General features: G+C 44.3%; 2 non-coding genes across 2 annotated transcripts; one reads left to right on the top strand and one right to left on the bottom strand.

Annotated features, from left to right (window-relative positions):
- Positions 1 to 1,519: 1,519 nt before the first annotated feature.
- On the top strand, positions 1,520 to 1,680 carry LOC111544016. The gene has a single exon (XR_002732002.2). It is a non-coding gene; the product is annotated as a U1 spliceosomal RNA (small nuclear RNA).
- Positions 1,681 to 7,230: 5,550 nt separating this feature from the next.
- TRNAQ-CUG lies at positions 7,231 to 7,302 on the bottom strand. Its single transcript has one exon. It is a non-coding gene; the product is annotated as a tRNA-Gln (tRNA).
- Positions 7,303 to 16,759: the final 9,457 nt, after the last annotated feature.

The following is a 16,759-nucleotide window of genomic DNA, read 5'->3' as shown; positions in this document are numbered from 1 at the left end:
GCTCAGGAAGACTGATTTGAGTAATAATAAAACTGGTCTCCCACACAGCTGGCTCTGGGTGAGTAACTTTCTTTATTGCAATTCCCATCTTGATAAATTGGTTCTGTCTAGGCAGTAGGCAACGTGAACCCATTGGGCAGTTATACTCCCCCAAAACCCACTACATACTTTATGATTCGATTTATATGAAAGCAAAGGACAGGAAAAACTGGTCTGATAGATTTGGAATCTGTGGAGTATTGTCCGAGTTTGGGGTTGTGTTCTACAGATTGAAAGTAATCAGTCAAGCACCTCAAATAAAATTTCCCCTCAATTTTTTTTTCCTCCAAATTTGGACCACTTTGTTTCTGTCTTTGCAGAATATAAAGTGCTAACATGACGTAAGTGCTAAGGTCTAGAGAAGGCTGTGGAAGAGATGACAAACTCTAGCACCATGCCTGAGTGTCCAGTGTGCTCTGCTGGCAGCATATTTGTACATTGCTGTATTTGAAAAAACCCTACAAGATTCATGAAATTGGACCACTGTCTTTATAACACTACTAGTGGTAACACAAGTAAGGATGGCTGGTTTGCAGTCATCTGAGCAGCCTCTCTAGTTTCATAGATGTGGTTTCTCTCTGATATTGAACGGCTTCCAATTTCAAGTAGAATGCTACATCACAAGAATAACGATGTGAAGAGAACCAGTTTCTTGTGTAATCCTACATGTTTTAGTCTGTGCTTTACAAGCCATTGTTTGAAGAACCGTGGACAGGCTCCAGCTGTCTGCCAAAGAGGTCCTGGCAACACAGGCTAAGAACTGGCTTCTGGGCAGGTGTGATGGCTCACACCTGTAATCCCAGCACTTTGGGAGGCGGAGGCCGGCGGATCACCTGAGGTCAGGAGTTGGAGATCATCTTGGCCAACATGGTGAAAACCCGGTCTCTACTAAAAACACAAAAATTAGCAGGGCTTGGTGGCGTGCTCCTGTAATCCCAGCAACGCAGAAGCCTGAGGCAGTAGAATCGCTTCAACTCGGGAGGCGGGGGTTGCAGGGAGCAGAGATCATGCGACTGTATTCCAGCCTGGGCGACAGAGCGAGACTCCGGCTCAAAACAAAAAACAAACAAAAAACTACAACAGAAACACCCGCTTCTTTGGAAAGATCAGGGGCGGAGAAGGGAGGTGAAGGGAGAGGCAGAGGTCACTGCCCCTGCAGGCTCTGGCAGCAAGTTGTTCGGCTGAGTGGCGGAAGATGGGGCGGAAAAGCAGACTACGACGGGAAAGGCCCTGTCGGTGACATCACGGAGAGAGCGACTTCTATGTAGATGAGGCAGCGCTGGGGCTGCCGCTTCGCCACCTGCTGCTTCGCCACGAAGGAGTTCCCGTGCTGTAGGAGCGAGCCCAGGACCGCTGGTCGGACCTGAGAGTCCCAGCTGTGTGTCAGGGCTAGTAGGGCTTGGGGATGCGCGGGGCAAGTGACCGTGTGTGTAAAGGGTGAGGCGTGTGGGGCTGTGGCAGGGCGGAGGTATGTAAACTCATGTTTACCTGACAGAGAAAATAATGTTCTGAAGAGGGTTTTGCCAGAACGAGGCTTTTCTATTGCACTCCCCCACGTACTGATCCTCGCGTTTTGCCCAACTGTGAAAAATTCGACTGCGTAGCTTGTGTTAGTGGGGGACTGCGCAGGGCTCTTCTCTTCCCTTTCTACGTGGGGTTTCTCTTTGCAGATGTTGCTTCATTGTCTCCAGTCTCTTAGGTTCTAACGCTCTGTGAAAACCTTCGTGTTTCTTCATAGCACCCAGAATCACCCTTCACACAGCTCTGCTTCTAACCGCAGCCCCCATAGGAGTTTGTGGGATTTCTGTGCTAGTGGGGAATGTGTTCTCACCTCATAGCGCCAGGCAGAAACTCGACGCAGTCGGGTGCTGTTCTCTGGGATGAAAGCAGGGCCTTTGGTGCTATTCTTTGGGATGAAAGCAGTGTCTTCCTTCGGTTGTAGACACAACACGCTTGCTTTCTGTAGGGGAACGGCTCTCCCCGCATCCAGGTGCCCTTGTTCATGTTTACGGAGGCCCGAAAGTCAGAACCGCAGTCTCACCTGTCGGTAGAATGCACTGCGATCTACCCCAGCTACCCGAACTACCCAGCAATAAAATGGGACACGTTACGGAAAGATGAGATGGCATGGATAATCTCAAAAACATTATGCCGAGTGATGAAGAGAGCATCCTGTGTGGCGCCATCAAGGCGAATTTCTAGAACAGGTGAAACTAACCTGTATAGTGACAGAAACTACATCATTGGTTGCTGGGGTCGGGGTGGGGGGAGGCGGGACTGACTGCAAAGGGCATGAGAGAACCTTTTAGAGTAATAGACACGTCATCAAACTTGAAATGGATGCGTTGTACCATAGTCAGCTCACACCTTACTCAACTTGGTTGTAAAAAGGAATAAGAAAACCACTCCAAATCTTAATGTCTTCTACTTAATTTAATGTATGTTTACCCTTTAGAAAATTCCTTTAGAAAAATGTCTCTCTAACTGTGCTAGGGAGTTCAGGAATTCCTTCATTTGTGTTTCCGTCTCTTTGTCTGCAGTTGAGTTGATGCATTATTAAATGGAATATTGGTAAAATAAAAATAGAGTCTAAGCTCAATTTTATAAAAGCATACATATATATGCTTATATTTATTTAAATATATAATTATATTTAATATATATTTTTATATATTTTTAAATATGTATTTTTTATTATTTTGCAATTTTTTCAGGTATATATATCCTTCTTTATTATTTTTTCTTATTTTTTCTTTTGTAGGGCCTAGGGGGACAGTCTAGCTAAAATATACATTCTCTCTGTAGATATACCACGATACCATGACTCCAGTGTTGCCCGAATGTTATGAGAAGTTATTTTTGAACTTTAGGTGATCAAGAATTTTACATATGTTTACATTTTCTCTACCGTTGGTACAGTCTATGCTTAGCATGTATAAATTTTTTTTAAAAAAAGACAATAGCTTAAAAATGATTTGGAAGAAAAATGTACAGATATGTTAACAGTAGTTAATTCCAGGAGGTGTGACTATGGATGACCAGTTATCTTCCTCTTTACGAATTTTTATATTTTTAAATGGAAAATCCTCAATGACCTGGAAGTGAAAGAACAGATTAGATATGGAAGGGGTGTGGAGCAGGTGAGAGGAAAATGTAAAGGGAAGGACAAACCCAGTTCTGGCAGGAATCATGTTTAAGTTGAAGGTTTCTGGGGAGAAGTTGTTGGGACAAGAAGGCTATGAAGGAGGCAGGAAAATCATGAAAATATTTAGGACAGTGTATCGCCTGTCTTACCGTTCCTCCTCCTTTTGTGTTTCTTCAAAAGAAATACACAGATTTCTTTTCAAGCATGCTTACCATTTGTGTTTCTCTTTTATTAGTGTAACTGCCCGGCAGGTTTATCTTGCCTGTTGCCCAGATAAACCAATGGAGCTGAGAACAGCAGGCTTTCTACAATAGAGAAAGAATTTAATGAATGCAGACACAGCGGAGGGACTAGGACAGGGGTTTATTATTACTCAAATCTGCCTCCCCCCAAATTCAGAGACTAGGGTTTTTTTGTTTTGTTTTGTTTTTTGTTTGTTTGTTTTTGTTTTTTGTTTTTTCAAGGACAGTTTGGCAGGCAGGGGGCTAGGAATGGGCAAAGCTGATTGGTTGGGTTGGGGATGGAAATCACAGGGTGTAAGAGCTTGTTTACTTGCACGGAGTCAGTCCCTGGATGGGGGCCACCAGAGCAGGTGAGCCAGTTTACTGGTATGAGTGGCACCAGCTAGTCCATCATAAGGTAGGGTCTGAAAAATATCTTAAACACCAATCTTAGGTTTGACACTAATAATGTTATATAAAGGCACAGTTGGGGAGCTTAGGAATCACGTGGCTTCTGGCTGCATGGCTCTTGAGGCATAATTTCTAATCTCATGCCTAATTTGTTAGCTTTGCTAGGGAGTTCTGATCCCCAAGATAGGAAGGGGTTTGTCTCAGGAAGGGGAAATCATCTTTGCTTTAGACTTAGACTTGGAACTAAACTCCTCTCACAGCCTGGCCTATGCCCAGGAATGGACAAGGGCAGCTCAGAGGTTAGAAGCAAGATGCGGTCAGTTAGGTCAGATTTCTTTCACAGTCATAGTTTTCCTATGCCAGGTTTTTCTCACTGTCGTAATTTTTGCAAGGGTGGTTTTGTTAGCAGCAGTAAAAACGCAGTGGTTCTGAGAATGTCCTCTGGAGCCAGGCTGCCTTCACTTCAAATTCCTGCTTTCAAATCCTCCTTGGCTGGCTGAGTGACCCTGGGCAGGTCAGTTACGTCTTTGTGGATCTCAGTTTTCTCATATGGAAGATGAAGGTGATGGTGTGACCTCTGTCTGAAGTAAGGACTAAATGAGTAAACATACACACATCATCAACTGTGCGTGACATGTGGCACTTTGTGATTCAGGCACAGTTGATGATGTGCATATGTTACTCATGTGCATGTTAGCTCTTGTATGTTGCCTGCAACACTGCACAAAGAGCAGATGTGACGAAAATCATTTGTACTGAGGTTACAGCAGTGATACTTTCCAGTGGCTGTGCACCCTCCCAGAGACATTGCAGCAAACCTCTCACCAAAAAATCACCTCCTGGGCTGGGAGATCCCAGTTAGGCCCCTTAATCTCCAGCAGGTTTGACCCTCAAGGAGCTTCAGGGAATGAGCTAGAGAAGTATTTCTATCTGGGAGGAGCTGGGAGTTTATTAGCTCATCTGTTCAGCTCATCCAAAGAGGAATAATGATTCAACTTCTTGCTTCAAATCTGCCCCAATAAAATTTTTATAGTTTTACAGTGGAAGACATTTCTACATGTAGGGGAGAAAATAGGACTTTTCCTCACCCAGCCTAGGTTCACTGCTGAGACCCTTACAGCAAAAGACAGACTAACAAGAGAAGAGCATATGTATTTATTTAATGTAAGTTTTACATGACAGGAGCGCCTTCCAAAGAAAATGAGGGCCCATGGAAACAGCTAAACCTCAGGATTTTTTTTTTTTTTTTAACTGTAGGTTTATCGAAGAATGGATGGTCATGGAGAAGTATGATAAGACAATAAAACTATGATCTAACAGTAACAAACTGGGGAAAACGTAGCCAGGCCTCTGTGTTCAGGCTCCTCTGTGTCCCTGGGTCTTCAGACTCCAGAATGCACCTTTCCTCTGGGTACAGAGAGGGCACCTCTCACATAAGGGTCTTATAATTGACTTTAGGGAAGAAGGGCAGGGGGAGGGTGACAGTGACCTTCCTGTTTCTATTGTTTATTCAAATTAATTAAACATAAAATATTCAATACCCCAAGATGTTATATTTTGGAGTAGCATGTCCTGAACCCCATCATGCACATGCAACAAAACCCAGAATCTTTGAAGAGTGATAACTACAAAATATTTAAATTCAAAATAGGATGGCCAAGTGGGGTGGCTGTTGGCTGTAATCCCAGCAGGGAGGAGCAGGAAGGCCCAGGCAGGCGGATCACTTGAGTCCAGGCATTCAAGAGCTGCCTGGCCAATATGGCAAAACCCTATCTCTACTGAAAATACAAAAACGAGCCCAGCACGTGGTGCACAACTGTTGTTCCAACTACTTTTAGCTGGTGGGGAACGGGTGGGCTGAGGATCAACTGAAACAATATCATATTTACAAATAATTTTTTTTCCTGTAAGGCTAATCAAGTGAAGCAGTGGAAGTGGAGAAGGGACAATGAAACCTGTAACTGGTTGTGATCAATTATTTGTAAACAGGAATGAATTTTTATGCACTATACACTGTTGTCAAATTTACATATGCTGCAAAGCTGGAGGTGAACAGCAGTGCCCTGGTCCCTTCCTACACTTATCTCTAGGGATAACAATTTTTAATGCACGCAGCCAAACTCTACATAAATACTGTTAGGCTTTGTCCAATTTTCCATCCCAGGCCCTGCAGTCCAGCCTGCAAGGGGAAACGGAGTTTGTGTGTTTCCTTGCCTGCCAGTCCACTCCAAGGACCAAGAAGGCGTCCTCTCCCACCCCCTCGTCCTCCAAACGGAGACTCTCAAAGACTGTGGTATTTTTCAGTCCTTCATAAATGCTCTCAGCCCCAAAATATGAAAATCAGAGGGATGGTCCTGAGTGTCTGGAGCGACATCTTAGTTCATTCCCAAGACCCATCAGGAGCCTTATCCCAAGTGCTCTGAAGAGCAGGAGAAAACGTTTCTTAACTGTGGTAGCGTCCAGAGGCGTCTTCTCCTTGGGGCAGGGTCCTGGCAGGACGAGGGGGAGCCCCACCGTCAGAGACTCGCCCCTCAGAGCTGCTCAGTTTCCTCTTTCCCGTGGCCCTGAGGGAGCCCGGCCGGGGCGACCGAGGATCACAACCCGCTCCCCTAGCCCGCGCGCTGGAAGAGGCCGCCACGCGGATTTCTCTTTCCGGCTGAGATCCTGGGACGAAAGAATAGATCTCCCGGAGTCAGGTTCCAAAGCTTAGTGAAACAGTGACTTCTAGGGCCCGCAATGGAGACGTAGGAGCTAGAAATTCGGCATAAAAATCTGAATATGAAGAACAGAATAAATTAACATTCAGAATCAGATGGGCCATCTGAATAAAACAGTGCTACTCCCAAGTTAGGTTTCGAACCATAGACCCTAAACTGAGACACAATCTCCAATGACTGAGCTAACCCCATCAACATTTCTCACGCCACCGTTTACTTTCCGAAATGGCTATCGGTGCCATTAGGAGATTTCCCGGGCGAAAGGAATCTCGGGGTCTAGGATTGAGGGGCGGCGGCCTTTTTGGTGGAGGAGACCGCTCACCCCGAGGCCCAGGTCGCCCTGAGAGGGGGTGGGGACTTGCTGGGTCGCTGGGTCCCTGGCGTAGGGATCCGGGCCTCTGATTGCTGGGTACCAGGAGGCTGGCCCAGGAAGGGGACCCTGCAGGCTCGGTCACCCCGACTGGATGATTCGGCAATTTCGCTGTGGTCGGGGCCACTGTGAGAACCCGGTTTCTGGGACAGGGAACACCGAAGAGGAAGAAGAAGAGGGGACGAAGAGCACCGGCGACATCGCGAGGCTCAGACAGAGGTAGCAGAAGGGACACGGGGGCCTGCAGCACAGAGCTTCTGAACGTCAGTGGAATCCCCATTCCATTTAGGGAGTAAAAGCTGACACTACCATCCTAATTAAACGGTAAGGTCCCGCCGAGACTCGAACTCGGATCACTGGATTCAGAGTCCAGAGTGCTTACCATTACACCATGGAACCACGCAATGCAAGTTTGTTGCAGTAGTCTGAATTCCTAATAAGTAGCAATAGTTCCCACCCACCCCTGTCAAGGCATTTCTTTTGATCCCACAAGCAACACTTGAAGAAGGTGGACCTGCAGGAAGGAGCCACCCCTCTTGCTTCCTCTCTGCCCTCTCCTTTGATCGACTTCTATCGTTTCATTTGCATCTTGGAAAATGAGGCAAAATCTACTCTACTGTGGGCTTAGGGCCAGAGAAGAGCCCTTGAAGCCTTGGTAACAGAGTTACCTGTACCGAGGTGAAATTCCTTCCTTCCTTCCCTCCCTTCCTCTCTCTCTTTTTCTCCCTTTCTCCCTTTCTCTCTCTCTCTCTCTGTCTCTCTTTTCTTCTTTCCTTAAAGCCTCGGTCGCAGTTTCCTGTGCCAAGATGAAATTTCTCTTTCTTTTCTTTTCTTTTTTTTCCCTTTCTTTCTTTCCTTCCTTCCTTCTTTCTTTCTTTTTTTCTTTCTTTTCGTTGAGACAGTCTCCTTCTGTTGCTCAAGCTGGAGTGCAGTGCAGTGGCAGTGGGCCATCTCCCCTCACTGCAACCTCCATCTTGTCGGGTTCAGCTGATTGTAATCCCCAGTATCTGGGATTATAAGCATTGGCCACCATGCCTGGCTAAATTTTGTATATTTAGTAGAGATGAGGTTTCGCCATGTTGGCCAGGCTGCTCTCGAACTCTTGACCTCAAGTGATTCGCCCGCCTTGGCCTCCCGAAGTGCTGGGATTACAGGTGTGAGCCACTGTGCCCAGCCCAGAGATGAAATATCTGCGAAACTTCTGTTATTTTCTTTATGCTTTCCGTCCTTTGTTTGCCCAAGGAGACCAGATGATTGTCAAAACAGGACATGGTACTTCCTGGGCACATTGCCCCCTTCCTCCCTGTAGTATATAATAGAAGACAGCAATCAAGTGAGATTGGGAAGCACAGAATCCTTTATTTTTTTCTTCATATTCTTCTATGTTTGCTTGGTTGGTTGGTTGGTTTTAACAAAATTGTCTCACCAGAAATGGAGATTTGTTGGATTTAAAATAAAAGCAATCAGCCATGTTATACATTTCTATAAAACACTCAAACCAGGCCATACTCACCTGCTATGACTCAAAATCAGCCATATACTGTCCAGGTCAGGAGACAGGGCCCTGATATTTAAGCCCAGTGTGTTTTCTCAAAATTGGCCAAGTTGATGCCATTCCAATTTCTCAATATATCATGACCCATTAATTGCAGTCTTTAAAAGCACACATGTATTGTTACTGAAAGCCCAGGAGTTCAGTCGAGGCCCTGCTTCTCAGTTCACAGAAAGCCAATCATTGAGACATCGAGTATTGCTGAGGAAAAAGGCTTTAATTGGGTGCTGCAGCTGAGGAGATGGGAGATCAGTCTCGAATCAGTCTCCATGGTCAACTAAAGTAAGGGGTCTATGTAGCAGGGAATAAACATAATTGTGAGTGGGAAAAGAGGAACTAGGGAGGGGTGAGGAAGCGCTCATGATGAGTGAGGTGACTGACATCTCATTGTCTGGAGGCTGTAATCTGCTGAGTTTCAGGTCTGTGGTGCTTTTTGAGAGCCCTGAGGGTCCTTTCCTGAGGAAGGAACTCAGATAAAACAAATGTAAATTTCAAGCTTTAAGACCAGAAGGGTCAATTTCTATGTCTGTCCAAAAACACTGTCTGTGGGACTATTGGGTCGATTTCAGTCCCCACTTTCTATTTGTCAGTTCCTCGATCATGGGGAATCTAGTCATCGATCTTTCTGGCTGCGTCATGTGGAGAAGCGGCATCCTGGGCAGCTCCACACCATGGGTGACTGCATGGCCACCCAGGAATCAAACATTTATCTAATACTGTAGTTTCTCCTGAAACACAATCTTCCTCTCTCCAGTCCCCCATTTCCACTAAAGACAAAACACAGTAGGACCAACGTACCTGCAAAAGAAGCTTCAGTCCCCTATACTTGGCCTGATTACCCACACAAAGTGCAGCAAGAATCATTGTTCATATAGGCTTTCCTAAACGGGCTTTGCTGGAACATTTCACAACGCCATTTCAGGCAAAGCCCTGGGAAAATTATCAATTCCTCCACCTGTGTCCCATTATAAAAGAAAACAGAATCTTATTGAACTTATGCAAACAAACACATTGCCACGAGTTAAGAATATTCAGTTTACAAATTCTGGAGAAAATCAGCAGAGAGAAAAATATGCCTCAAATTCTGTTTAGAAGACTATTCTACTCAATTGTTGCAGGCTATAAATAGCTCAAAAGGAAACAAGTTCTCCAGACTCTGAAGAATCAACAATGTTTGAAACAAAGGCCGTAAAAACTTATTTCAGTCCTCTATTAGTTCAATCCATGCAATCAATTCCTGCTCTGCCTCAAGTTCGGCTAGCAATCTCTATGAACACATCAGCCTATCTATTAGTGCCCTGGAAATTTTCTCTTTAGTTCAATGGCACGATCTCCAAAGTTACCAGAAACCTGCATCTGAGAGTCCTTTTTATGGACTTCCCCCAAAGAAGCAAGGCCTGGACTGTAACTGATTATAACTCACTTTTTGAGAAGAATCAAAGCAAAACAACAATTGTGGATGACAAAAGCCTTAAGACAGCCATAGTTATAGACACAGCTGACAAGGGAATTGGGTTGTTTCTGTGGCACACAACAATTTAACATAATAATCATAATTATTACTGATAGCATATCTGAACTCTAGGAATCTCATACAATCCTGGAACACACATTAACAACACATCTGAGTCAACAGAACCCAAAGTAAGTGAAACACCACCTCAGATTTGACAATGCTTCGTGCATAATTCTAGCATAACAAATAAGCCTAAGAAACTTAATATATCTCTCTTGAGCTTCAAGAACCTAAAATATCCAAAAAGTTAATTTGAGGTCCAAAGGGCTGAATTTACAAACTTTACTCGTAGAAAGTTTGCCAGATATCAAAGTTTTGAGACACTTGATACCACAAAATAGGATCACAGGTCACCTTAGAATAGTCAATCATTTCGACAAAATGATAAAACAAAAATGTTCACCCTTTGCTAGAAAGGAGGCTGAGTTTTCTAAACAGTAAGTGCTAATGAAGACAACATGAGGCCATGTGTATCTGTCTCTCCCCTTCCTTCTTTTGCCCTGCAGTTTACTTTGAAAGTAAGCAAAAATATTTTATCTTTTATTGATACTACACAAACATTTTGATCAAAAGAGAAAACCAAATTTTACCTTTGTGTGGTGTATTAACATGTTAAAGCTAATTTTAATAAAACCTTATACACAAATTTAATTATAATCAGTTTGACCATGAGGTAAGAGTTCCAAAAACCTTTCATAACCTTTCATGCTTTTCAACTAAAGAGTAGATAAATGCTCTAGAAAACCCTGATATTTGGATACATGGGCCCAGATGCTGGCCTTCCATCAGTGTGCTCCCGAGTGTAATGTCTAATTTACAGAAAATCTCTGAATTTGAGAGGCCAGGGTGGGCAGATCACTTCAACTTAGGAGTTTGAGACTAGCCTGGGCAATATGGTGAAATATTGTGTCTACCAAAAACACCAAAAAAAAAAAAAAAAAAAAAAAAAAGGAAAAGAAAGAAAGTCTCTGAATTAAACTAATCCCTCAAACTCTGGCCTTATAATTCTCATGTGCCCATCTCTTCCGTCTAGAGGAAGAGGGGGCATGAGGTGGAAAAGGGGACATGTGGGATTGTTGGGCCTAGAGGGATTGAATGGTTTCAATTTCTGGTTCTGTTTCTCATGAAAGCAGTTCATTTTAATTGTCACCTTCCCCAGGGTCTAAAGATGAGGCATTAATTGGTGTCAATATTCAAGATTTAGCAGGAGAAGTTGCCTTTTTCAGACCCAGGAGTCAAAGCCCTGTAAGCTAACAGCACAAGGATTAGGTAATAGGACATTTGTACTGCAGAAGGTTCTATTTCTCTCTCTCATGTCACCAATAAAAACACTGTGATTTGGTGTCCAGTAGTAACTGCCTGCAGCGCTTCAAACCACTGTATTAAAGTGGTTAGGATACTCCTTGCATGTAACTAGTTGCCAGCATTCTAATAACAGAACTGTGATTGAAAGCATCAAAAATGTGACAGAACCTATACCAAACTTTCCAAAGTAAGACAATTAAATTTTCTCTCCATCATTTAACAAAATGCTAAATGCAAATACCAGTTTTGGAAATTCAGTATAAGGATAAATAATCTCCTTTTATTTAAATACTATACAACAAAACAGGAACAAAGTGAGAATAAACACACAGTCATTTTTTTTCCGCTATTCTATTTATTTATTTTGAGACAGAATCTCCCTCTGTTACCCAGGTTGGGGTATACTGGCAGGGTCTCGGCTCACTGCAACCTCTGCCTTCAAGTCCTGGGTTCAAGGGATTCTCCTGCCTCAGCCTCCCGAGTAACTGGAATTACAGGCGGGCACCACCACGCCCAGCTGATTTTTGTGTTTTTAGTAAAGACGGGGTTTTGCCATGTTGGCCAGGCTTCTGGCCTTAAACTTCTGGCCTTCAGTGATCTGCCCGCCTTGGCCTCCCAAAGTGCTAAAATCAGAGGAATGAGCCACCACACCCGGCCTTCTTTTCAGCTATTTTAAAAGAGCATAATCACATATTTCCAAGATTGGTTTCTAGATATGGTACTGATTACTGATTAGGTTGCTTTCACCATTAAAATCTTCAAACCAGTGCAACAATTGTACATGTTTTGTTTTCAAGTACACACATGAAGGCCCAACAGTGATACAAGGCTTGGGATCAAAAATCACTAGAAATTCTCACATCTTGTTTTTATTACCACTTAATCCAACTGAATGTCGCTTAATTTTAATAACGGTAAACACAACTTAAGGAGGTTGAGAGAAATCCCAATCAATATAATATCCTTAAGGACAAGGCCAATCTTTCTGGACCTGGAAACTTTGTACCCACATCACAGGTTTTCCTCATTAAAGGAAAGGGTCTGCAACCAACTCGATTGATTGAAACCAGCTCATATTACTGATTGCATTGAATGTGTACCAAACCTCAGGCCATTGATGCCTGAGTCCTAGTGTTCCTGTGACATCCCCTTGGGGTATTGGAACACTAGCTTTCAGTGATGGGAAGTCTTGGGCAAGAGCAAGTCTCCTCCCCTTGTCCAGTATAGACAGATTTTGTGTCTAACTCTACCGCAGCAGCTGGCCTATACCTGGGGCCAAGGGTTGGAATGGTTCCTTGCTCCAGCATCGGTGGTGGATGCCTTTTGTTTCATGCGAGAGAAGCGACCAGGTATTGTACCTGTACTCTGGTGGTGGCTGATAATGACCTATATGCCTACATCACTGTGGCAAGCTCAAGAAATTTGCTTTCCCTGCCACGTATGTCTTGTCAGCACTTAGGATGTGAGAGGAAAGACCCAGCAAATGGGCAAAAAACATGCTATGTATTTGGGACTCTCAGAGATTCTAAGCTGTCACAATAGTTCACACTTGGCCTTTAAGAAACAATGAAAACTTCAGAGATTATCTCCAACCAACATTTATGGTTGCCATCTTTTCCTTCCATTATCTGTCAAAGATGATGAACTGCTTCATGTGTTTGTCCTTCTATAGGGGGGTGTCTCATGCTTTGGACTTCACTTGACCCAGGTGCTTTGCAACTTCAGCTCTCTGGTGAGATCAAAACACATGATTTCTCAGACCATACAGCTTTTTCTTGTCATTACAGTGGGAATAACTGTCTCTTACAGATTTCTACATCTTTTTTTTTTTTTTTTTTTTTTTGAGGCAGAGTCTCACTCTGTCGCCCGGGCTGGATTGCAGTGGCCGGATCTCAGCTCACCACAAGCTCCGCCTCCCAGGTTTACGCCATTCTCCTGCCTCAGCCTCCTGAGTAGCTGGGACTACAGGCGCCCGCCACCTCGCCCGGCTAGTTTTTTTGTATTTTTAGTAGAGACGAGGTTTCACCGTGTTAGCCAGGATGGTCTCGATCTCCTGACCTCGTGATCCACCCGTCTCGGCCTCCCAAAGTGCTGGGATTACAGGCTTGAGCCACCGCGCCCAGCCATCAGATTTCTACATCTTAAACTACTGTTGAATCACATGTCTGATTTAAAAAAATCCTTATATTCTCCTCTATTTCTGGATTAATTTCCCTTCAGAATACTACAGAAATTCTGTTAGCTGATCACTTCTTTTGAGGCTCTGAGGTAGACATAGTGAGGACCTTGGCGATCCCTGCAAATGAGCCTGTTCATTAGGTGCTCAAGGGAAACCTGGGCCCAGACTAGTAGGAGACACACAACTGTCACCCACAGCTCTAGTTGAATTTTTATCGTGAGGCTCTTTCTCCTCAATCAGCATACTAGTCTTAGAACAAGATTGAGTCTGGGTAATCTTAAGTTTGGGTCCATCTTAAAACAGGCTTTCTGAGCAGCTACTAAGATTTGCTGGAACTACAATTTCTGGTCAAATGTGAGCCAACAGAATAAAGACAACACTCTTGACCCAGGAGAAGGCAACAGTACATGGATACACCACATTTTTCATCAACCTCAGAACAGTTATCTCAATGAATATTTAAATTGGTGATTGAAATACTTGTTTCCCCAAGCATGTGAAGCTGAAAATTGGAAAAGTTGCCTTCGTTGTCTAAATGATTGTGTGCTCAGATTGAATTTGGGGGGGTACACAGGTGCAGCCTCCAGTGGAAAAGATTCTGAGAACTGGATGTGGGTAGAGGATGTAATTATGGAACTTGGTATCTTTCCCACCTTCTTTTCTTTCTTCCCATTTTGACTGGTCTTGTAATGCTAGGCCCAGGCATCAATACACATACAACTAAAAAATGCAATATTAGTGCAAAAGACACAATGTCTATACAACAAAATTAGATGGTGCCTATTGCTGAAGTTACTTTAATTTCACATTGTGTAGCCCAATAAGGTGAACGTCCCCCACCTACCAAGGGTGTTAGTCAGCTCAGGCTGCCATAGAAAGATATGAAAGGTTGGGTGGTTTAACAACAGACATTTTTTTCCCTCAAAGTTCTGAGGGCCAAAAGTCAGAGATCGATGTGCTCGAAGAGTTGGTTTCTGGGGAAGCCTCTCTTCCTGGCTTGCAGAAGGCCACTTCCTAGCTTTGTGCTCCCATAGCTTTTCCTCCGTGCCTCTGTGGAGAAAGAGAGAGATTCTTTGATGCCCTTCCTCTTCTTATATGGACACCATTTCTACCAGATTAGGGACCCACTTGTATGGCCTCATTAACCTTAATTACCTCCTTAAAGACTCTATCTCTAAATACAGTCAAGTTGGGGGTTAAGCTTTCAACATATGAATTCAGGGGAAAACTATTCATTTTATAACACCAAGCAATAGGGCGATCCTATGATTCTTTACCTATTAAATCCTATGACATTTGCCTGGTGGTGGCGCCAGGAAGAAGTTGTTAGTAAGGCTGCTATTATTGCTAATTCCATGATTAGGAAAGCACACCTGAGCTGAAGTGCCTGCCATATGGGAAAGAGTGCAGGTCAAACAGATATGAAATGAAAATTGGGGAAAATGGTAGCAAACAAAAGCAGTGCTTTTAAATCCAGGAAGGATTGAAATTGTACAATTTCATGGAAATCCTATTGTCTTTATCAGGAGAGTGACTACACAAGGTTTATTAACTGAGGGGAAAGGATGATGTGGATTAAGGACCACACCTGATTGCTCAGCATAATATGAATTCTTGACTAAACAGCTATAGGGTGTGAAGGAAAGATCAGCAGTCGAAGAAAACTCAAAGATTTTTGGACTGAGCATATGGAAGGATGCAGTTTCCATCCACAGAGGTGAGAAAATAGCAGGTGTGGCAGGTTGTAGGAGGAAAAACAGAGATCAGTCCAGGGTCCCAAAACTTTGCTTGAAAGAGTTTTCCATTTGCCCTGTCGCCATTTCTGCATCAATAGATCAAGACCATCTTGGCCAACACGGTGAAACCCTGTCTCTATTAAAAATACAAAAATTGGGCCAGGCGCGGTGGCTCAAGCCTGTAATCCCAGCACTTTGGGAGGCCGAGACGGGCGGATCACGAGGTCAGGAGATCGAGACCATCCTGGCTAACATGGTGAAACTCCGTCTCCACTAAAAAATACAAAAAAATTAGCCGGGTGAGGTGGCGGGCGCCTGTAGTCCCAGCTACTTGGGAGGCTGAGGCAGGAGAATGGCGTAAACCCAGGAGGCGGAGCTTGCAGTGAGCTGAGATCCGGCCACTGCACTCCAGCCCAGGTGACAGAGTGAGACTCCGTCTCAAAACAAACAAAAAAAAAAAATACAAAAATTAGCTGGGCGTGGCAGCGCGTGCCTGTAATCCCAGCTACTCAGCAGGCTGAGACAGGAGAATCGTTTGAACCCTGGAGGCAGAGGTTACAATGAGCTGAGATCGCACACTACACTCCACCCCGGCGACAGAGCTAGACTCTATCCCTAGATAGAAGATTTGCTAGACAGAAGATTTGCCTGGTGGAGTGTAAAGCAAACAGGGGTGATAGAAATGAGTTCTGTGGATGTGCTGCTCTCCACTTGGGGCCCATCCTTCATTTTGCCAAGACCACCAAAGACTGGGCCTTCCTCGACAGGAGGGGGTCCTCTCCACATGCCTCCCCTTTCCCTGGGCCCCAGTCCCCCACCACTGAGTTGTTTGCCCAACCCCACAGCTTCTCTTCTTTCAGGAATGTCATTTCTTGAGCCGTACTCCATTGCAAGATGTGGTCCAATGGTCTATCCAAGGTCCAGGCAAAGAATCAGTGATCAGGTGACTCTTTGTATTGCAGGAATCTGACAGCAGAGATGATAAAAGTTGCGCTAGTTTTTGGGACAAATATGTAGAAACGTAGAGACCAACCAGACCCACTGGCTGCTTCAAAGACAGTCTCTGCAAAGCCCTGCTTAGATAAATTCCACTCTGGGGCCGGGCTCACCCTGTAACCCTGTAATCCCAGGAGTTTGGGAGACCGAGGCTGGTGGATTATGGGAGGTCAGGAGTTCAAGATCAGCCAACCCAACATGGTGAAACCCTGTCTCTACTGAAAATAGGAAAATTAGCAGGAAATGGTGGCACATGCCTATAATTCCAGCTACTTGGGAGGCTGAGGCATGAGAATCGCTTGAGCCCAGAAGGTGGAAGTTGCAGTGACCCAGGATTGTGCAACTGCACTCCAATCTGGGTGGCAGACTGAGACTGTCTCAAACAGAGAAACAAACACAAATTTAAAAAAAGAAAGATAAATTCTGCTAGGGAACGAACCCAAGGACTATACAGTAGCATCTTTTTTTCTTTATTAGAGAGGCTGTGACCTCCCTGAGGGACAATTACAGTAAGTAACTGTAAAAACCACAGGGCACAAAGACAGGATGCTGCATTTGTCAGAAATGGAATC

The sequence above is a fragment of the Piliocolobus tephrosceles genome, chromosome 1, assembly GCF_002776525.5.
Source record: "Piliocolobus tephrosceles isolate RC106 chromosome 1, ASM277652v3, whole genome shotgun sequence".
In the NCBI taxonomy this organism is placed as follows: Eukaryota; Metazoa; Chordata; class Mammalia; order Primates; family Cercopithecidae; genus Piliocolobus; species Piliocolobus tephrosceles.
The sequence above is the reverse complement of the archived record's forward strand: the minus strand, read 5'-3'. Positions and strand labels throughout refer to the sequence as shown.